A 22815-nucleotide genomic window follows, 5' to 3' on the forward strand; every position below is an offset into this window, starting at 1 on the left:
ATATTTTTATATTTTTTTTTTTTTTTTTTTTTTTTTTTGAGACGGAGTCATGCTCTGTTGCCCAGACTGGAGTGCAGTTTCACGATCTCAGCTCACTGCAATCTCTGCCTCCTGGGTTCAAGCAATTCTCCTGCCTCAGCCTCCCAAGGATTACAGGCACCTGCCACTACGCCCAGCTAATTTTTGTATTTTTAGTAGAGGCAGAGTTTCCCTATGTTAGCCAGGCTGGTCTCAAACTCCTGACCTCCTGATCTGCCCGCCTCAGCCTCCCAAGGTGCTGGGATTACAGGCGTGAGCCACTGCACCTGGCCAAAGATAATTTTTTACACTCCTTCCGCCTGTAGGTACTATTCTGTATCTACCTCTGTATGTAAGACCTCAAGATGACTTAGTCTCCTCATTTGGGTGCTGGGGCTTGTAGTCTATGGTAGAGGTCCTATAACACTGAATCCAACACAAGCAGGGCTTGATGTTCAGCCAGAAAGTAGAAGAGGGGCTACATGTCAGTTGTTGGCTGACTTCTTGACTGATATGTGGCCAGGTCACACAGGTTATTACATATTTTGAATGTAAACCCTTGCTATGGGTCCTCACATGTTGAGGTTTGCAAATATACACCAAGTCTACTATATCAAAGGCTTCATGGAATTACATCTTCAGCAACAGTAGTTCTGTTATTTTGTACAACACTGAAAACATCAGAGACATCTCATAAAAACTAATCAGGCAGTAAGATGCAGTGTATATTCATGAAGTACTGTCATTGATTACCCAGACCTCATTCTAAATGCTGAATGGTATTAATGGCATTGCAAGTACTGGTGGAGTTGCTCTCTGCTTGCCCAAGCCCCTGTGCTACCGGAAGCGGACAGAATGCAGCATAGTTGATTGCATTCTGTAAGCAGAGTGCTCACAATCATACCATAAACTCCCTTGAGAGAGCTCCAAGCCAACCCAAGGGCACTGAAGATGAAGGTCTAATGAATACTCCTGATAGGTATCTATACACAGGGCCGTGTCAGTTCCTAACTTGAACTGAAAATTTGAACATCAGCTGGCAGCTAGAGCAGTGCCATTTGGATTTGTATCTCAGGTGTACTTAGTTCATGCAGGAATCTGTTCCATTATCACAGAGTGGTGTATTGGATTCTCTTTCTCGTTTTCTTTTTTTTTTTTTTTTAGAATAAAACAGGGAAAGAAAATGGATAAAAGGTGACTAATGTGGGTAATTATCTTTACAATTTCTGCCAATGCAGTACTCTCAAGTCCTTTTTATCGTCTTTCTTTCGGCCCTCTGAGAAACAAATCTCGGGAAATTTTAACTCATTGAAAATCTATAGACTTCAGCCAACACTTTCTAAAGAGCAAGAGCATCATTATGGGTTTTTTCAAGCACAAAAAGAGGTGCTTAACTTTAATTACACCAAGATTTTATAGATTTGGCTGGCTTAATATTGTAAGCCTTGATTAACATTGGAGAGCTTATAATCATCACTATTCAGACTTCAAGAGTTAGAGGAGACCTGAAGAAAACACCTACCAAGGGGGACCATTATTAGAGGAAGGGGGAGCTCTCGTGTGACAGAGACACAGATTAAGACAGGAGCTTAGTGGTTCTTGATAGATTTTGAGAATAGTCACGTGCTTATTGGTCATGTGAATTCAAAGCAAGTATAAATAATCAGAAAGAGTTTACTAAAAGAAAACCTTTCAGAGGTACACTGCAATAATATAATAAGAACGATATTATTTGGGTGTGGTGGCTCATACCTGTAATCCCACCACTTTGGGAGGCCGAGGTGGGCAGATCATGAGGTCAGGAGATCGAGACCATCCTGGCTAACACGGTGAAACCCTGTCTCTACTAAAAATACAAAAAAAAAAAAAAAAAAAAAAAATTAGCCGGGCGTGGTGGCAGGCACCTGTAGTCCCAGCTACTCAGGAGGCTGAGGTGGGAGAATGGTGTGAACCTGGGAGGTAGAGCTTGCAGTGAACTAAGATCACATCACTGCACTCTAGCCTGGGTGACAGAGTGAGACACCATCTCAAAAAAAAAAAAAAGAATGACATTAATAGCATCAATTTATCAAGAACATACTACAATGCTTCTCAAAGTGCCCCACACAAAGATAGCTTATGAGTTCCCCAGAAATCTCCTTTAGAGCCCACCATCTTCAGTTTGTCCAACTTGAAAGTCTGGGTTCTTCCTACTTATTTCCTATTTTACTTTCCTGAGGACACTTGGCTTCTAGGTTGCCAGGGATATTCAGATATTACTGAATCAGTTTCAGAGACTCTTTTCCTACCATGATTAAGTATCATGGGTGATATGGTTTGCTGTGTCCCTACCCAAATCTCACATTGTAATAATTGTAATAATCCCCACATGTCAAGGTTTGGGGTCAGGTGGAGCTAACTGAATCATGGGGGGCCATTTCCCCCATACTGTTCTCATGGTAGTGAATAAGTCTCATGAGATCTGATGGTTTTATAAATGAGAATTCCCCTGCGCATGCTGTCTTACCTGCCACCATGTAAGACGTGACTTTGCTCCTCATTTGCCTTCCACCATGATTGTGACACCTCCCCAGCTATGTGGAACTGTCAGTCACTTAAACCCCTTTCCTTGATAAATTAACCAGTCTCAGGTATGTCTTTATTAGCAGCGTGAAAACAGACTAATACAATGGGAAACAGATAAATATGTGTTAGTGCCCTGGGAACACACATCTCACTAAAGCTGAACCTGGAAGGATGCTAATACTGAACTGAAGGTTTAGGAAACTCCTGTTTCCATGTCATCATAGAGCTTCAAAACTCCTGATGTGCAGTAGTCATTTTATACATGTGATTTTTAGAAAAGAATAATTATCTTGAACACTTGTGCTGGGCGTGGTGGCTCACACCTGTAATCCCAGCACTTTGGGAGGCCGAGGTGGGTGGATCACGAGGTCGGGAGTTTGAGACCAGCCTGACCAACATGATGAAACCTCATCTCTACTAAAAACACGAAAATTAGCCAGGTGTGGTGGCATGTGCCTGTAATCCCAGTTACTCAGGAGGCTGAGGCAGGAGAATCGCTTGAACCTGGGAGGTGGAGGTTGCAGTGAGCCAAGATCGCGCCATTGCACTCCAGCCTGGGTGAAAGAGTGAGACTACATCTCAAAAAAAAAACAAAACAAAACAAAACAAAAAAACAAAACAACAACAACAACAAAAAAATGCTTGCTTACTAGGCTGAGTTAGAAGAGTTATTATAGGCCATGTGAATATGTAATTACCACGATTTATTTGTCAAGTACTGAACAGAGGTGAATTTCCTACATTTTTATTGAAATTGAGAAGTTAATTAGTATGACTATTAAACAAAACCCGGAGAGCATTATCTATGAAATATTTCCCTATAATTCTAATACTGATTTCAAAACCTTTTAGGCTTGAAATTTTATTCAATAGTTCCCAAACATTTTTCCCTTCAGTTAATGAATCTCTGCACTTATCTTTATCACTAAAAATATTCCAGGTATATTTAAAAGGTTTACAAAAGTTCTTGCTGGACATACAAAATTAAGTTCAGTTTTGTGAAAATCTGCTGAAATGTCCTTTGAAATTAATTGAAAAGTATAATCTGCTTTATGATTATTACTTAGTCTTTATGTGACCCTTCGTGTTGCCGAAGTACTATATAATCAGTAGCTCCTCTGAGCTACTCTTACATTATTCATTATAATATGCTTTTGATACAATATGTGATTTACTTATGTTACACTTTCAATATGTTTCAGTGGATGAAGGGAATAAGATGGGCCCTTGTAATATTGTTTATTGGGGTCCCCAGTACTACCCCCAGGTTTGATGAATCACTAGTGGGGCTTGCAGGACTCCATATCTAGTCATACAATTGTGATTTATTACAGCAAAGGGATACAAACCAAATCAGCAAAGAGAAAAGACACATGGGATAAAGTCTAGGGGAAACCACGTACAAGCTTTCAAGATTCCAAGATCAGCTGATGACCCAACTAGAACAAAAGACTGACCTTCCCTGAGCAAGAAGGAATTCGGCCAGCAGACAGCCTATGGACTTGAACTGCAGCATTGGCTCTGCCTGGGTCTCCCGCCTGCTGGCCCACCTGTAGGTTTTGGACTTGCCAGCTCTATAATCACATGAGCCAATTCCTTAAAACACACACACACACACACACACACACACACACACACACACACACCCTAGTGATTCTGCTTCTCTAGAGGACCCTGAAACATACACCATATTGTTTGTACGAACAGTTTAGACACAGTAAGTCACTCTAACCAGTTAATGGTGGGAATGTAACCACCCAATGGGTTCATTTTGCCCACCGCCCAGATAGAGCTAATTTATCAAGACAGGGGAATTGCAATAAAGAAAGAGTTTAATTCATGCAGAGCCAGCTGAATGAGAGACTGCAGTTTTATTATTACTCAAATCAGCCTCCTGGAAAATTCAGAGGATAGGATTTTTCAAGGATTGTTTGGCAGGCAAGGGGATGGGTGCAGCTGCCTGGTTGGGGATACAATCATAGGGGTGTAGAAAAGGGTCCTTTGCACGCTAAGTGTGCTGCTGGACGGGGCCCACAGGACCGGTTGGTGGTCACAGTAGAGTCATCGGTTGTCAGAAATACACAAATCTGAAGGCCGGGCGCGGTGGCTCAAGCCTGTAATCCCAGCACTTTGGGAGGCCGAGGCGGGTGGATCACAAGGTCAGGAGATCGAGACTATCCTGGCTAACATGGTGAAACCCCGTCTCTACTAAAATACAAAAAACTAGCCGGGCGCGGTAGCGGGCGCCTGTAGTCCCAGCTACTTGGGAGGCTGAGGCGGGAGAATGGCGTGAACCCGGGGGGCGGAGCTTGCAGTGAGCCGAGATCGCGCCACTGCACTCCAGCCTGGGAGACACAGTGAGACTCCGTCTCAAAAAAAAAAAAAAGAAATACACAAATCTGAAAGGCCATCTCAAAAGGCCAATCCAGGTTCTACCATTGTGATATTATCTGCAGGAGTAATTGGGGAAGTTGCAAATCTTGTAGCCCCTGGAATAATGGGTGACCATTGCTGTATGTCTGCACCTTAGCAGAATTCAGGCTTCTCCCGTCCTCCTAACTTGGTGGTCTTTCATTAGCTTTACAAAGGTGGTTTCGTTTTGGGGAAGGGCTATAATCATTTGAACAGTAAACTAAATTTCTCCCAAAGTTAGTTTGGTCCAAGCCCAGAAATGACTAAGGGCAGTTTGGAGGTTAAAGGCAAGATAGGGGTTAGATCGGATCTCTTTCACAGTCACAATTTTCTCACCGTTATAATTTTTCAATGGCGGTTTCAGGAACACTCCTGAAATCTAAATTCTCAGATGCCTGTCAAGGGCCACCCTTGCAAGCAAGTCTTTCCCAGGACAACAGTATAGGCCTGCTGCATTAAGTCCTTTCTCTGTATATTCCTGTCGATGAAGAGCCAAACTCTGGAAAATATTTTAAGAGATTTGTTCTGAACCAAATATGAGTGACAATGGCCAGTGACCCAGCCTTCAAGAGGTCCTGAGAACATATGCCCAAGGTGGTCAGGGCACAGCTTGGTTTTATATATTTGAAAGAGGCATGAGGCATCCATCAAATACATGTAAGAAATACATTGGTTTGTGGTTTGTTCCAGAAAGGCAGGACAGCTCAAAGCAGGGATTGGGGGTGGTGGGGCTTTCAGGCTATAGGTGAATTTAAACATTTTCTGGTTGACAATTGGTTGAGTTTATCTAAAGACCTGGGATTGATAGAAAGGGGATGTTCAGCTTAAGATAAAGATTGTGGAGACCCAAGTTCTTCTAAGTCTTATAGTGGCTGCCCTCAGAGACAATATATGACAAATGTTTCCTATTCAGATCTCAGTTATCTCTTTAGGATTGGGAAGATCTGGAAGTAAAAGATCTAGCTATGTTAATAAATTCTTGGCCGGGTACCGTGGCTCACGCCTGTAATCCCAGCACTTTGGGAGGCCAACGCGGGCAGATCATGAGGTCAGGAGATCGAGCCAACTGACTAACATGGTGAAACCCTAACAAGGTGAAACCCTGTCTCTATTGAAGATACAAAAAAACCCCACAAAAAACTAAAAAAAACAATAGCTGGGCGTGGTGGCGGGTGCCTGTAGTCCCAGCTACTTGGAAGGCTGAGGCAGGAGAATGGCGTGAACCCGGGAGGTGGAACTTGCAGTAAGCCGAGATGGCACCACTGCACTCCAGCCTGGCAACAGAGCAAGACTCCATCTCAAAATAAAATAAAATAAAAATAAATACATAAATAAATTCTTTACGGATGCAAATTCTGTCGCCCTCCCCCCCACCTCCTTGCAAAGAACAGCTTTGCAGGGACATTTCAAAATATGGCAATGAGGCATGTTTTGGGGTAAAATATTTTGATTTTCTTCCTTGTCTCATAACATTATGCCAGAGTCATGTTGGAAAATAAGTCATGATATACAGGGTTAAAGAAAACCCCATCTGATGAGAATTTATGATTTGTAGGGCGTGACTCCCCAGACCCCTTAGATAGGAATTTGGGCAAGATAAAAAAATCAGAGTATAGTCCTCAATCCCATCTCATATACTTTATATAAACCACAGAAAGAGGGAAAGAAAAGGAGGGAGGAGATTTTCTTATCTCTTTGCTGGATTCTTGTGCATTATAGGCCTTGTTTATAAACTAGAATGAATTTCTTGTGTCCAGAGGGCTGGAGGAGCATTATTATTATATATAAAACTGTTGCCCAAAACTGAGTTCTTTTCGCACTTTGTATTGGTGACAAAGGAAGAATCTCCTATCAGAAAAGGCAATCAGGTTTTATTCACCGGCCAGGGAACAAAGGAGGGAGGCTCTGGCTCTCAATGTCCCTTTTCGCTGAACTATAGAAGGTCTGGGTTTTTTAAGGACTAAGTGCAGGGTGAGAAAGGAATGTTTGCATGTGCCAGGCAGGACTCCAGACACACAGGCTGGATTCAAACATATGTCTTCATACAACACATATACACAAATGAGTGGAGATTCTCTTTTGGCGGAATAATTTTAGCATTGAAGGCAACTTGGGGCACCTGTTCCTGTTGCTCTGGTTTGCAGGGTCTTATCTCCCTCTAGTATCTGATCAGGGGTCAAGAAGTTCTGTGCCATGCCGGGACATCTAGTTTCAAGTAAGTATGCCTACAAATAAAGGGACTAAAGAAAAGCAGTAACTTTTCCAGTTAATTGATCAGGGCTGCCCCGGTAACAAAATTACAAACAAGCTAAAGCTATTCCCTATACTGTTTTTCTTGTTACCACTAGTATTTCCAGTCTATCTTTTGCTTTTTTGTGTTTTGGGGGTTTTTTTGAGACAGCGTCCGGTTCTATCACCCAGACTGGGGGGTAGTAGCGCCATCATAACTCACTGTAGCCTCAAACTTTTGGACTCCAGCGATCCTCCCACCTCAGCCTCCCAAGTAGCTGGGATTACAGGTGTGTGCCACCACGCCTGGCTAATTGTTTTTACTATTTGTTGAGAGGTCTTGCTGCATTGCCCAAGCTGGTCTTAAACTCATAGCCTCAAGTGATCCTCCTGCCTCAGCCTCCCAAAGTGTTGGGACTACAGGCGTGAGCCACTGTGCCCAGCCTCTACTCCATCTTTTTTTTTTTTTGAGATGGAGTCTTGCTCTGCTGCCTAGGCAGGAGTGCAGTGGCATGATCTTGGCTCACTGCAATCTCCATCTCCCGGGTTCAAGTGATTCTCCTGCCTCAGCGTCCCGAGTAGCTGGGATTACAGGTGCCCACTATCATGCCCAGCTAATTTTTGTATTTTTAGTAGAGACGGGGTTCACCATGTTGATCAGGCTGCTCTTAAACCCCTCACCTCAGGTGATCCACCCCCGCTCGGTCTCCCAGAGTGCTGAGATTACAGGCGTGAGCCACTCTGCCTGACTCTGAATTGTATTTTTCTGTGAATGTGTACATTTTGCCTAAGTTGTCAAATTTGTTGACTTACAGTTGTTCATAATCGCTTCCTAACAGCTTTTTAATATCTATCTAATCTATAGTCATGTCTGTTTTCCAATATTTGCAATTTCGGTCTTCTCTGTCTTTTTCTTACCAGTTGTGCTAAAATCACTTTGGAATGTCTTTTCAAAAAACCTTTGACTTTGTTGATTTTTTTTATTGTATATTTTCTTTTTTTTTTTTTTTTTTTTTGAGACGGAGTCTCGCTCTGTCGCCCAGGCTGGAGTGCAGGGGCCGGATCTCAGCTCACTGCAAGCTCCGCCTCCCGGGTTCCCGCCATTCTCCGGCCTCAGCCTCCCGAGTAGCTGGGACTACAGGCGCCCGCCACCTCGCCCCGCTAGTTTTTTGTATTTTTTAGTAGAGACGGGGTTTCACCGTGTTAGCCAGGATGGTCTCGATCTCCTGACCTCGTGATCCACCCGTCTCGGCCTCCCAAAGTGCTGGGATTACAGGCTTGAGCCACCGCGCCCGGCCGTATATTTTCTATTTTATTAACCTTTCCTCTTTATATTTTCTTTTCTTCTGTTATTTGAATTTAATTTGTCGTGGTTTTAAAAGCTGCTTAACGTGGATACCAGTAAGACCTGCACTGAAAATACTCTCTTTAGAGTGGTGACAGGTTGCATCATTCCATTCACCTTTTTTCCCCATTGTCCTTTGTGTGACCAAAAGCAAGTATTTTCAAATGAGAGCCCCTTAATAAACTAGGGCTATCGGTTGTTAATATGAAAATCTCATTTTTTTAGGGGGCACCTCCTATAGTGTAGAGCTGTGGCCATAATTGTAATTAAGCATGTAACAATTCAAAACATTGCCCAAGGGTCTGATGGCTGAGGATCAATTTTTACACACACAAGTTATTATACGGTAGGAAGTGACTTAGTACCAAGGATAACTGAGCACCGGGGCAGCGACCTTGGACAATGCCACTTTTCATCTCCTTTCGAGATTAATCTATTAGGAGTACTGTATTAGTTTCCCAGGGCTGCTATAGCAAAGTACCATAAACTAGGTGGCTTAGAAAAACAGAAATGTGGCCAGGCGTGGTGGCTCACACCTGTAATCTCAGCACTTTGGGAGGCCGAGGAGGAGGATCACTTGAGGTCAGGAGATTGTGACCAGCCTGGCCAACATGGCAAAACGCCATCTCTACTAAACATACAAAAACTACCTGGGTGTGGTGGCACACAACTGTAATTCCAGCTACTTGGGAGGCTGAGGCAGGAGAATTGCTTGAACCCATGAGGTGGAGGTTTCAGTGAGCTGAGATCGCATCACTGTACTCCAGCCTTGGCCACAGAGTGAGACTCTGTCCCCCTCCCCCGCACTCCCCAAAAAAGAAAAACAGAAATGTATTGCATCACAGTTCTGGAGGCTACAAGTTCGAAGTGAAGGCAGCAGCAGAGCCATACTCTCCCTGAATCCTATAAGGGTTGTTCCTTCCTTTTCTTTTTGTAGCTTCTGATAGTTGGCTGTCAATATGTGGAGTCCCCTGGCTAGAACATGCATCACCTGAATCTTCTGTCTTCATCCATCCATCTTTCTTCTTTGCATGTCTGTCTCTGTGTTCAAATTTCCTCTTTTTTTTTTTTTTTTTTTTTTAATTGTTGTTGTTGAGACAGAGTCTTGCTTGGTCGTCCAGGCTGGAGTACAACGGTGTGATTCTGGCTCACTGCAGCCTCTGCCTCCTGAGTTCAAGTGATTCTGTTGCCTCAGCCTCTGGAGTAGCTGGGATTACAGGTGCGTGACACCAAGCCCAGCTAATTTTTTTTTTTTTTTTTTTGTATTTTTAGTAGAGACAGGGTTTCACTATGTTGGCCAGGCTGGTCTCGAACTCCTGGTCTCCAGTGATTTACCTGCCTTGGCCTCCCAAAGTGCTGGAATGACAGGCGTGACCCACTGCGCCTGGCCAAATTTCCTCTTTTTATAAGGACATCAGCATATTGGATTAGGGCCTACCCTAATGATCTCATTTTAACTTGATTCAATCAGCAAATACCCTGTTTCCAAATTAGGTCACATTCTGAGGTACTGGGGGTTCAGATCCAACACATCTTTTTGGGAAGATACAATTCAACTTCTTCTTTTTTTTATTCTGAGACGAGTCTTGCTCTGTGGTCCAGGCTGGAGTGCAGTGGTGTGATCTCGGTTCACTGCAACCTCCGCCTCCCGGGTTCACGCCATTCTCCTGCATCAGCCTCCTGAGAAGCTGGAACTACAGGCGCCCGCCACCGCGCGCGGCTAATTTTTTTTTTTTTTTTTTTTTGGATTTTTAGTAGAGACGGGGTTTCACCATGTTAGCCAGGGTGGTCTGGATCTCCTGACCTTGTGATTAGCCCGCCTCAGCCTCCCAAAGTGCTGGGATTATAGGAGTGAGCCACTGTGCCTGGTCTACAATTAAACTTATAACAAGGACAATTTCAATGCCTATTAAGAAGGCTCCACCGGGGCCAGGCATGTTGATTCATGCCTGTAATCTCAGCACTTTGGGAGGCCAAAGTAGGAAGATCATTTGAGGTCAGGAGTTCGAGACCAGCCTGGCCAACATGGTGAAACCCTATCTCTACTAAAAATACAAAAATTAGCCGGCTGCGGTGGCACATGCCTGTAGTCCCAGATACTCGGGAGGCTGAGGCAGGAGAATCGCTTGAACCTGGGAGATGGAGGTTGCAGTGAGACGAGATTGCGCCACTGCACTCCAGCCTGGGTGACAGAGCAAGACCCCATTTCTAAAAAAGGAAAGGAAGGGAAGGGAATGGGAGAGGAGGGGAGGGGAGGGACATGTTTTAGAAAATGGTCAGATGCTAATGCATGCGCTTCTAGAATACACTGAGGCTTCTCTCTGGTACCTCTTATGTTTTAGAAATTTAGTTCCTACTCTGCCTCTGTAATGCTCTCAGTTGTCTGCAATGTTTCTTTCTAAATCGCACTTTAGCATTCTCACCCTCTAGGCAGCATCAATAGATTTTTAAGACCAGAAAGCAGAGGGGCAAATGAACTACTAAGTATAGCTACATTCCTGGGTCAATTAAATCCAAATTGACATCCCCAGTGCATCTGTAATGCAGTAACGATGATGGTCTACCTCATAGGGATGTTGTGAGGAATAACAAATTAATGATTGTAAAGCACTCTGAAAATAGAAAAGCCTCAATAAAAGCTTGTAATGATTAATGGTAATCATTTGCAATTGACCTAGAAATTACTGTTAAGTTATAGCACACATCTTGTAACCCATTATTTTCTTATCGTTTTGGACTTCCAGCTCCAAGCTCTGGGGAGAGAGATTTTATGCTGCTACACTGCAGCTCCCAAGAGCCTTCTCAAGAAAAATGGGAAAGCAACACTACCCTGTGACTCTTGACTCTCAAATTTTCCTTTTCTTCCCTATAGTTGAGATTGGAGATAATTCTTTTATTTATTTATTTTTGACACAGGGTCTTGCTTCTGTTGCCCAGGCTGGAGTGCAACGGCTCAATCATAGCTCACTGCAGCCTCGAACTCCTGAGCTCAAGCAATCCTCCCGCCTCAGCCTTCCAAGTGGCTGGGCGCTCAGGCGCACACTAACACGCCCAGCTAATTTTTTTTATTTTTAAATTTTTTTGTAGAGGTAGGAGTCTTGCTGTGTTGCCCAGGCTGTGAATTACTGATATTCATTCATCCAACTGTTGTTTACTGACCATGCCAGGCACAGGCCTGGGTTCTGGTGACACAGAGATGAAAAAGCAAAACAGACATGGTACCTATTCTCTTGGAGTTAATAGTCTAATCAGGTCGGGCACAGTGGCTCTTGCCTGTAATCCCAGCACTTTGGGAGGCTAAGTCAGGCGGATCACCAGAGGTTGGGAGTTCGAGACCAGCCTGGCCAACATGGTAAAACCCTGTCTCTACCAAAAATACAAAAATTAGCCGGGCGTGGTGGCGGGCGCCTGTAATCCCAGCTACTGGGGAGGCTGAGGCAGGAGAATGGCTTGAATCCAGGAGGCGGAGGTTGCAGTGAGCCGAGATCGTGGCACTGCGCTCCTGCCTGGGCAAGAGTGAGATTCCGTCTCAAAAAAAAAAAAAAAAAAGAAACTAATCAGGCATAAAGATAAAATAATCAGGTGATTATAAAAATAATGGACTAAACATGCTGAGATGGGAAATGCAGAAGAAACGAGGAAGGGACAAATAAGCCCACCGTGGGAGCGGGAGTGTGTGCCAGGGACTGGGTTGATTGGGAGTTGAGGTGAAACACCATGCCTGGCCCTTCAAGGGCATTCTGCTCCCATCCATCACACTGTCACACTGTCCTAAAGAACTATGCTTAGAGAAAAACTAATCCCCCATCTTACTTCACCAGGCGATGGCTCACCTAAGGAGCTTTTTGCTTTCTCTCTTTAAAAAACTGAAAGGGGCCAGGCGCAGTGGCTCACGCCTATAATCCCAGCACTTTGGGAGACCGAGGTGGGCGGATCACCTGAGGTCTGGAGTTCAAGACCAGCCTGACCAACATGGAGAAACCCCATCTCTACTAAAAATACAAAATTAGCTGGGAGTGGTAGCACATGCCTGTAACCCCAGCCACTCGGGAAGGTTGAGGCAGGAGAACTGCTTGAACCTGGGAGGCAGACGTTGCGGTGAGCTGAGATCGTGCCGTTGCACTCCAGCCTGGGCAATAAGAGCGAAACTCCGTCTCAAAAACAAAACAAAACAAAACAAAAAACCTGAAAGGGAGAGGTAGGTCTTTTTACCAGACCAAAAAGAACTTGCCCTATCTGCTCAGCTCTCCAGGGGTTAGGATTAATAAACTGGTAACCAGCCACTAGGAAGATGTGCAATACGCTATTGGGTTTCCGGTTCTGCCAGACCTTGGCGTTCTCTGTGAAGAGGATGGAAGCCCTCCTGCAGGTGCCACTCGATTTTATGATGAATAATGACCCTAATTAGGGAAACATCCTAGTCAGAATTTTGGATTATTCATCCTGCTGACCTCAATGCCTCTGCATCCCAGGACGCCGGTCTCTCCATCTTCCTATGTCTGGGTGATTAAGGTTCTAATTACTTCTCTAGTTCCGCGGAGGCAGGATGTATTCCTTGTTCCTCCTGTGCTTCCAAGAACTGGATTTTTCATCTTGCATCTCAGCCTTTCTTCACGATGGAAGAGTCCGTCAATCCAGGCTGCTGGTGAATGGTTCCCTAGTCAGAAGCCCTTTTCTGACAACTTCCATTCCACAGCTGGGCGCTCGGCTGTGGCTTTTTCTGTCTCTTCCTGACACATAATTCTGGATTCCAGACATGTTTCAGATGTTTAAATCTGGCCCATTTTCTCCTTCCTTTCCTTCCTGTCTTCAACAAATATTTATCAAGCCCCTCTGATCTCACCACTGTGCTTGACTGTGGCCACACAAAGGTTTAAACTAACAGTCAGACTTCCCTTCACAGCTTTCTCTAGAATCACCAAATACTGGTCAGATCCTTGGAAGGATCCATGCAGCTTCTCAGCCTCCTAGGGTGAAATGCATTTAAAATAAGGTCGAATAAGGCCAGGATTTAAAGCTATCACTTCAAAAAGTGACTGCTTCCTGGGTACTGAGCACAGCAGCTGCCGGCTGTCTCCAACCAGCTTGGGTCTCTCTGTTCTGAATTTTGACTAATTCTGCTTCCTCTCAGCTTCGCTCAGCTCTTGTCTCTATGCTATGAGCACAGCCTGACTCAGTGAATGGCTATTCTTTCTGTTCAGCACATCCTGTAATTGTTTCTGGACTCTGTAATAGGTTTTGGTTGTAACCATGAATATTTTTCCAGGGTTTAGTTTGCACAAGGTCCCAGAGGGAAGTACTTTATTCTGTAATTTCTTGGATTTGACCTGTTGGGTCAAAGCTTGAAGAGCTTAATTGAATATGTGGATCCCTGCACCCATACATAAATATAGTTCTTACTGCCTGGACCCCAAAGCTGCTTGACCGCCTAGACCCATCCACATGCTCCCACCAGAGCAAGGTTTTAGCAGAGAGGGGAGGACACAGTGATCACTCCCCTGAGAGTTGCATGAAATCATGGAAAGGATGTGTTCTGAGCTACTGAGCTATCACTGTGAAATCTGGCTCCACTGGTTACCAGGTGAACTTCAAATTCTACTCTCTTAATTGAGCGAGATATAATCCATTTCAGTAGACTGTTGTAAATATTAAAAAATATAGTAAGCAGGCTGGGTGCGGTGGCTGATGCCTGTAATCCCAGCACTTTGGGAGGCCAAGGCGGGCGGATCACCTGAGGTCAGGAGTTTGAGACGACCCTGGCCAACATGGTGAAGCCCCCGTCTCTACTAAAAATACAAAAATTAGTCTGCCATGGTGGCGCATGCCTGTAGTCCCAGATACTCAGAATAATGGCACATCATAAGGCTCTGTGAATATCTGTTAATCCCCAGCAAAGAACAGAAGGCTCTGTCTCCTTACACGTGTAATTCAGAAATCAACTTCTAGTGCCCAATTTCTTTTCTTTCTTTTTTTTTTTTTTGTGAGACGGAGTCTCGCTCAGTCACCAGGCTGGAGTGCAGTGGCATGATCTCGACTCACTGCAACCTCTGCCTCCTGGGTTCAAGCAATTATCCTGCCTAAGCCTACCGTGTAGCTGGGACTACAGGCACCCCACCACCATGCTGGGCTAATTTTTGTATTTTTAGTAGAGACAGAGTTTCACCATGTTGGCCAGGATGGTCTCGATCTCTTGACCTGGTGATCTGCCCACCTCGACCTCCCAAAGTGCTGGGATTACAGATGTGAGCCACCATGCCTGGCCTCACTGCCTAATTGCTAACAGGATTTGAAGAGAATCAGGGTTTTTATTTTTTATTTTTATGTTTTAAAAAGTGACTGCTAAAGGGAAGCTTGTAAGGCCATACTTCAGTACAATTATGAAGCTAGATTCCAGAGCTGCTAACCTGGCAGTCCTGTGACCTCCCCAAGGACAGATTAATTTAAAGTAGGTGAAGAAGAACAACAATTATTATCTTTTGTAGGACCGAGGAGTGCTTGTTAGGAACAAAATGTACAATTGAATGCTAATAATGGTTCTGCAGTCTGAGCATTTCTGAATAGTTTAGGTATACAAATTGCTTTTGGTTTCTTGTGATATTTGCTCCTCTGGGGAAGTGTAAAAGAAAGACAAAACTCTTTCTTAGGCCCACTGTTCAGGGAAAAATAGCATTGCTCTCATAGAATGAGAAACAAGGTAGGAAAGGGGTATGACACTATCACAATTATTTATATCTGTTTTTCCATTTGTATTAGAGATAGCATTGCTATTAATCAAGGACTTTACAATGGCTAGTTTCAAAATACATATCTTCAGGTGATATAGCAGAGATATGATGAGTTCCTTATGAATTGTCACCAAAGGAAGATACAGCCCTAATTCCTCAATTGTTCTAAACAGAGCCAATATTCTGTGCTTCTTTTATGTACCTAGAGGTTAAGTAGTATGATATTTCTTAGAAATGCAGGTGACAAAATATTGTAATCAAATAACAATAATACTCTGAATTTGTGAAATATCTTTTTTCAAATTTTTTTGAGACGGAATCTCACACTGTCGCCTGGGCTGGAGTGCAGTCTTGAGATCTCAGCTCACTGCAACCTCCACCTCCTGCATTCAAGTGATTCTTCTGCCTCAGCCTCCTGTGTAGCTGGGATTACAGGTGCTTGCCACCACTCCCAGTTAATTTTTTGTATTTTTAGTAGAGACAGGGTTTCACTATGTTGGCCAGGCTTGTCTCAAACTCCTGACCTCGTGATTCGCCCACCTCAGCCTCCCAAAGTGCTGAGATTACAGGCATGAACTACTGCACTTGGCCAATATCTTTCTTTTAAATAGTTTAAGAGATTTTCATGTATTTTTCTTTTCCCCCTCAAGAAAACTGGAAGCTGGGTACAGTGGCTCACATCTGTAATCCCAGCACTTTGGAAAGCCAAGTCAGGCAGATCACCTGACGTCAGGAGTTCGAGACCAGCCTGACCAACTCAGCGAAACCCCGTCTCTACTGAAAAAACAAAAATAAGCCAGGCATGGTGGCAGGCGCCAGTAGTCTCAGCTACTCGGGAGGCTGAGGCAGGAGAATTGCTTGAACCCAGGAGACGAAGGTTGCAGTGAGCCGAGATCGTGCCACTGCACTCCAGCCTGGGTGAAGAGTAAGACTCTGTCTCACCAAAAAAAAAAAAAAAAAGAAAAAAAGAAAAAAGTGAAAGAAAACTGGAAACTGGGCACAGTGGCTCACTTCTGTAATCCCAGCACTTTGGGAGGCTGAGGCAGGAGGATCACTTGAGCCTAAGAGTTCGAGACTAGTCTGGGCAACATAGTGAGACCTTGTCTCTACAAAAAGTACAAAATATATATATATATTTAGCCAGGCATGGTGGCACACGCCTGTAGCCCCAACTACTCATGGAGCTGAGGTGGGAGGACCATCTAAGCCTGAGGAGGTTGAGGCTGCAGTGAACCGTGACTGCACTCCTGCACTCCAGCCTGGGCAACAGAGTGAGACCTTGTATCACACACACACAAAACAAACTAGAAATCTTTTCCCTATATGCCTCTATATGTTAGGATAAAAATTGTGTGGGCTTTATTGATTCCTGAATTATGGGATTATACACTCTAAGGTCCACATGTCCTGCTCCCTTCAGCAACAGCCCTGTTGAATGATTACCCATGGAACTGGAATTTGAAATAGATGGGTTTTAGTAAATTCCCAGCCAATGTGTTGCTTCAGGTGGATTTAGGCAAGTTCTTTAACCTCTCTGCACTTTCCTTTGTCTCTCTAGGAAATGGGGGTAAACATAGAAAAGCCATTTAATTGCTTGGCTAGCACTGTTACCTGTGCAACGTGGCATCCAGTGACCCAGGAATGCCACGTGAGCCTCCACTGTGGTTGGGAGCGAAGTTGATGGTGAGAGTGCAAAAGCTGCTGGTGGATACCCCCAGTGAGAATCTGCTATCCTTCCCTTCCCTACCTACACAGAGGACGCCCAGCCTTCTCTACCTGCCTCTGGCCTGAGACAGAAGTAGGATCCAGCCTTCTCAGTGGCTTTGGTGGAAACAGCCACCGCAGCAGCCTCTTTGTAAATGCACATGCCCCTTGATTCCTGTGTCCTATGCAGGGGCCCACATGATTCATTGGGATGGTTGCTTTACTTTAACATCTTCCACACACCAAAATTTGTGGCCATTTCTGAGACGGTTGCAAATTCAGAGCCACAGTCATTCATTCATGAGATTGTGATGGATCTGTTTTTCCACCAAGTGCCTCTTTTCTTCATTCTCATGTCTCATTCTTTATTCCTTTGAAAGTAAGTCTCCAAGAAAATGCTCGTCTCAAACGGAAATCGAGCAGACCTAATAAGTTCACAATTTTACACCCAAAGTGTTACTCAACTGTGTACGTTTTTGAAAGCCAGGGCTTTATATTTGCATATGGTGAAAAAAAAAAAATCAGATACACCGAATAAAATCTCCCCTATTTCGGCCGGGCGTGGTGGCTCATGTCTGTAATCCCAGTACTTTGGGAGGCTGAGGCAGGCGGATCATGAGGTCAGGAGATCAAGACCACCCTGGCTAACACGGTGAAACCCTGTCTTTACTAAAAATACAAAAAAATTAGCCGGGCATGGTGGTGGGCTCCTGTAGTCCCAGCTACTCAGGAGCCTGAGGGAGAAGAATGGTGTGAACCCGGGAGGCGGAACTTGCAGTGAGCCAAGATCGTGCCACTGCACTCCAGCCTTGGCAACAGAGCAAGACTCCATCTCAAAAAAAAAAAAAAAGAAGAAAAGAAAAGAAAATCTCCCCTATTTCAACTCCTTTTACCTTTTAGAATAACAAAATAGTTAAAAGATTTTAAGATAAAACAAAATTTCCAGTGCTGCCAAGAATGAATACCACCAACTCACATCTGAAATACTGTGAGTTTTCTTCTCTAGGAATATTCGTTTTTCTGTTCACACTCACATTTTAGGCTCTGACTTTTACAGCATGACAGGTCTAATCATTACCACTAAACTGTATTCCTAAACCAATTCAGCAAATTGAAGGGACTCACCCAAGGTGGATTTGCTGATGAACGGCCTACTTTTATCTCTCTGAGAATCCGAAGTTAGCGTACTTGCCTTTGGGTTTCTGCCAGCCTTTTTATCTGAAAAATTCAAACAGAGATCTCCTCAGTTGACAGTGTATACATTAGGGAGGCTTCTAAACATCATCTAAAAAGACAAAGCTGCCAAGAGATAGTAAACAGCATTCAATAAATAGAACCTGCTTGGGTGAATGCCTTCTGGTGTTGTATGTTTTGATGCAGTACTTGGAAGTTTTCCTAGTTGTTTAATAATTGATGAGTTATCTGAACATATTGAGGCACAAACACATGACTTTAAGTGGAAAATTTTCTATTGTCCTTATTCACCCGTCATTAGCGTTGAGTCATAGTACTCTAATGGTGTCCTTCAAAAGTAATCCTAGAGCCTAGGAAGGTATTAAGAGATGGTGTTAGGTGGGGGGCAGTGGCTCACACCTGTAATCCCAGCACTTTGGGTTGCCGAGGTGGATGGATCACCTGAGGTCGGGACTTTGGGACCAGCCTGGCCAATATGGTGAAACCCTGTCTCTGGTAAATATACAAAAAATTAGCTGGGCGTGGTGGCAGGTACCTGTAATCGCTGCTACCTGGGAGACTGAGACAGGAGAATCATGGAGGTTGCAGTGAGCCGAGATGGTGCCACTGCACTCCAGCTTGGGCACAACAGAGCGAGATTCTGTCTTTAAAAAAAAAAAAAATAGTTGTAGTATCTTGATGGATTCCACACAGTCTTCAAGGAACTCCCTAGGGTTAACAATATCAGATATTTTAAAATTACTCAACTTAAAAAAGAGTGAGTGGGAATATTTCTAGAAAAACAATTACTTATAAAGTCTCTTATGGGACAGAGAAGCAAGAGGATGAATGACTCGTCTTTTATTTTCTTACCATATATGGGGCTTTTCCTAGTGTTGTTCTGGAATGTTCAGCCCAGATTTCTCCCTGTTCTGGGATGGGGCTGGCCATGGCTGGGGAAACAACAGATCGTCCCTTTGTTCCCCGAGGCAGGGTTTTAGCTGCATGAATTGACAAACTTCAGGGGTACCCATTAAACTTCCAAGGGGAAAGTCTCATGCAGAGTTACGAGGAGAAAATCAGGAGAGGCAGGTTTGAATTAATCAAAAAAGTAATTAGAGTAGGGTTCAAGTTGGCTTGTGAGGTACATAGCATAAAGCAATGTAGAAAATATGTAAGAAGACGAAGAATGGTGGGTGAAATAGAAGAGAAATGAAGGGAAGGGTTAAGTTAAAACCAGAAGTAAAGTTGGTATGAAAACACAGCTACAAAACCCAGGACATCCAAAGACAGCAGAGTGATCACTTACACTGAAGATCAGAACAAGTGGGACACGTGGCTATCCCCCATATTCTGACCACAAAGAAATTCCTCTTCCTTTTTTTCTGAGCTGGAGTCTCGCTCTGTTGCCAGGCTGGAGTGCAGTGGTGTGATCTCGGCTCACTGCAACCTCCGCCCCCTGGGTTCCAGTGATTCTCCTGCCTCAGCCTCCCGAGTAGCTGGGACTACAGGCATGCACCACCACGCCCCGTTAATTTTTATATTTTTAGTAGAGACGGGGTTTCACCATGTTAATCTTGATTTCTTGACCTCGTGATCCGGCTGCCTCAGCCTCCCAAAGAGCTTGGATTACAGGTGTGAGCTGCCGCGCCCCGCCGCTTCTTCCATTTTTTTTTATCTGGACCATCTACAAGAGCTTACCTACATCTAAGGCAGTGATCCGATTTTCTGTGGTTATTCCAGATGATTCTTTCAGCTTACGCAGAAGAGAGATCACATCTCTAGAGTCAAATAGGTATGAAGAAGGTTTCTTTCTGAGACTCATGACAATCCAGCTTCTTGTTCTTCTCTCCTGCTTGTCTCTTTAACTCCCTACATAGGAAGGAAGACCAGGAAAAGGAAATACATACTCATTTTTTCTTACTGTAGGTTAAGTGCTGGGTTGGATTTTCCTCTGTTATTTCACTTAGTACTCATAAACTTATGAGGGAGGGGCTATTTTTCCCATTTTATAGATGAGGAATGAGTCCCAAAGAAGTTGATGTATTTCCCCAGTGCTGATATGTGGCAGAGGCAGGATTTAGACTGGCAACTGACTTAGACAGTAAATCAAATATAGCTATAATTTCTGTTTAAATGAATCAATCAACAAGATCTTTCTAAGTGTCCATCATGTGCCCAGCCCTGGAGATGTTCCATAACTCCCCCAAGCTCCCCTATTTCCTAACTCTCAGCATGGAGAAAAAGGGTATGGAAAAATATCTGTGGATAAAAGCAGAGTAAAAAGGACTTGATTTTTTTTTTTAATATTCCAGTGATGTTTCATTTTTCTATCTTATTTTTTTTCCCTGATCATTCTCCCTTAAGCAATATATATTGGTTAGGATATTAAAAATAAGCAGAAAGCCATTTTATTTTCCCAGCTGCCCTCTATCTAAGCAAGGCATAGCTAGGTAGAGGTAATTTCAATCCATTTTGGGAAAAAGACCGCCCGCCTTGGCATGTTTTTATCCACAGTACTATCAGGCTGTAGATGAATCCAGGACAAAGCATCTTCATTTCTTATATGCAAGGGAAACACAGTCAAAGTCATCTTAACTTTGTAATGAATAGCATTTTGTCAGAGTGAATATTTGGCTCGTGGGAGGTTAAAGGAGAAAGAGGACTAAAATGCTTTAATAGTCAGAGACTAGCACAGTGAAATGAATGTATTGCTTTTAGGAGGGTCCCCAATGGACTGCACATAATGAAACTTGCTATCCGATGAGGCTGCCTGGGTGAGGAGACAGGCTGGCAGGAGGGAGCAGCATACTGAATACGGGGCTGTCAGGGAACCTAAGGTGACCCTCACACCTGCAGCAGAGGTGGCAGGTTTCTCCCCTGCCTGGGTGAACAGATACGTAGAATAAATGTGCCAAAGTTCCTGGGGGGTGAAGAAGGGTCACAGGCCTATCAGTAGTGCTGCTTGAGACCATCTGTTTTCAGATACGAAAACAGACCATGCAGATATGAGACAGACAGGACATGAATGGGAAAGCAACAGCCTGGCTGTACTTGGATGAACTCGAAAATGAATCACACCAGTTTGCTTCCTGAAGGGAGTGTTTTTTAACAGACCCAGAGGACCAGGTGAGATATCTGGATGCTAAATAACAAAGTAAATTAATTTGGCACATCTGACCTCCACTCACAAGGCTACTCATTGGATGGAAGAAAATTGACAGAGAGAGAGGAAGACAAACGACTCTTTGGAAGAAGTGTGGAAGAGGCTTTTTTTTTTTTTTTTTTTTCCAGAAGAAAATAATTGTTTTGGGAGGGGCTTTTAGTTTTGCCAATGAATAAAAGGGTAAAACATTCCCATAGCCTCTAAGATGGAGAGGAACCCAAGAGAAGCACATATAGGAGAGAAATAGAAACATCTATGTAGACAGAACACCAATGAATATCAGCCGAGGGGGAGACTGTCCTCTCATCCCTAAGAGGCATATCTTGAACCTTCCATTTCATTATTCAACCTATTCATGTATCGGTAATATTAAATCATTTCATTAGCTTATCTCATGTTCCACTGCAGTGGATGCTGCCCAGCAATAGAGACAATCACTGGAGGAAGTAGAAATGGTGCAACCACTTTGGAAAACAGTTTGGCATTTTCTCCTAATATTGAACCTTGATATACCCTAATACCTAGCAATTCCACTCCTAGGTATAGACCTAAGATAAATTCTTGCCCATATACTTAGGGTACAGGTATGAGAACGTTCATAATACCAAAACCTGGATACAAATGCCTGTCACTGAGAATGGTAAATAAATGGTGAATTCACCTAATGCAATATTATATAGTAGACAAATGAACCACAGCGATTTTGCCATGGTATGGATAAATTTCTGCAGAATAATATTAAGTGAAAAAAACACACATCAAAATAAAATATCTTTTATTTTTATTTATTTTTATTTTTGAGACAGGATCTTATTCTTTTACCCAGATTGGAGTGCAGTGGCACAGTCTCGGCTCACTGCAGCCTTGACCTGTGGGGCTCAAGTAATCCTCCCACCTAAGCCCCTGAGTAGCTGGGACTACAGCTGTGCACCACTACGCCTGCCTACTCTTCGTATTTTTTTGTAGAGATAGGGTTTTGCCATGTTGCCCAGGCTGGTCTAGAACTCCTGAGCTCAAGCAACGTGCCCACCTCAGCCTCCCAAGGTGTTGGTATTACAGACGTGAGCCACTGCACCCGGCTAAATATACATTTTTATAAAGTTAAAAACAAGAAAGAATATATACTTTTAAAGGACTACATACATATAGAAAGAACATCTATATTCCTACACACACTTATATATAAAAGCGTGGGAATAATGACCAGAGATGTCAGGATGACGGAGGAAGATGCTAAGGAAACCACGTGGTTGGATGTAGGTTGTCAAGGTGGTGGCTTTTGTTTTAGGTGTGGGTTTGCAGGTGATTAATATAAATGACCAAATAATAAATGAAAAGAAGTGATCCATGCATGGGCCATTGATGAGAGGGTATCTGAGGATTATTACAATGAGTCTAGTTCTGGGCACTTGAGATCTAAAGTGGGGGAAAAAAGAAAAAAAGAATTATGCTGGCTTAGAACACTTCATTTAATACTA

The sequence above is a fragment of the Theropithecus gelada genome, chromosome 8, assembly GCF_003255815.1.
Source record: "Theropithecus gelada isolate Dixy chromosome 8, Tgel_1.0, whole genome shotgun sequence".
Lineage (NCBI taxonomy): Eukaryota > Metazoa > Chordata > Mammalia > Primates > Cercopithecidae > Theropithecus > Theropithecus gelada.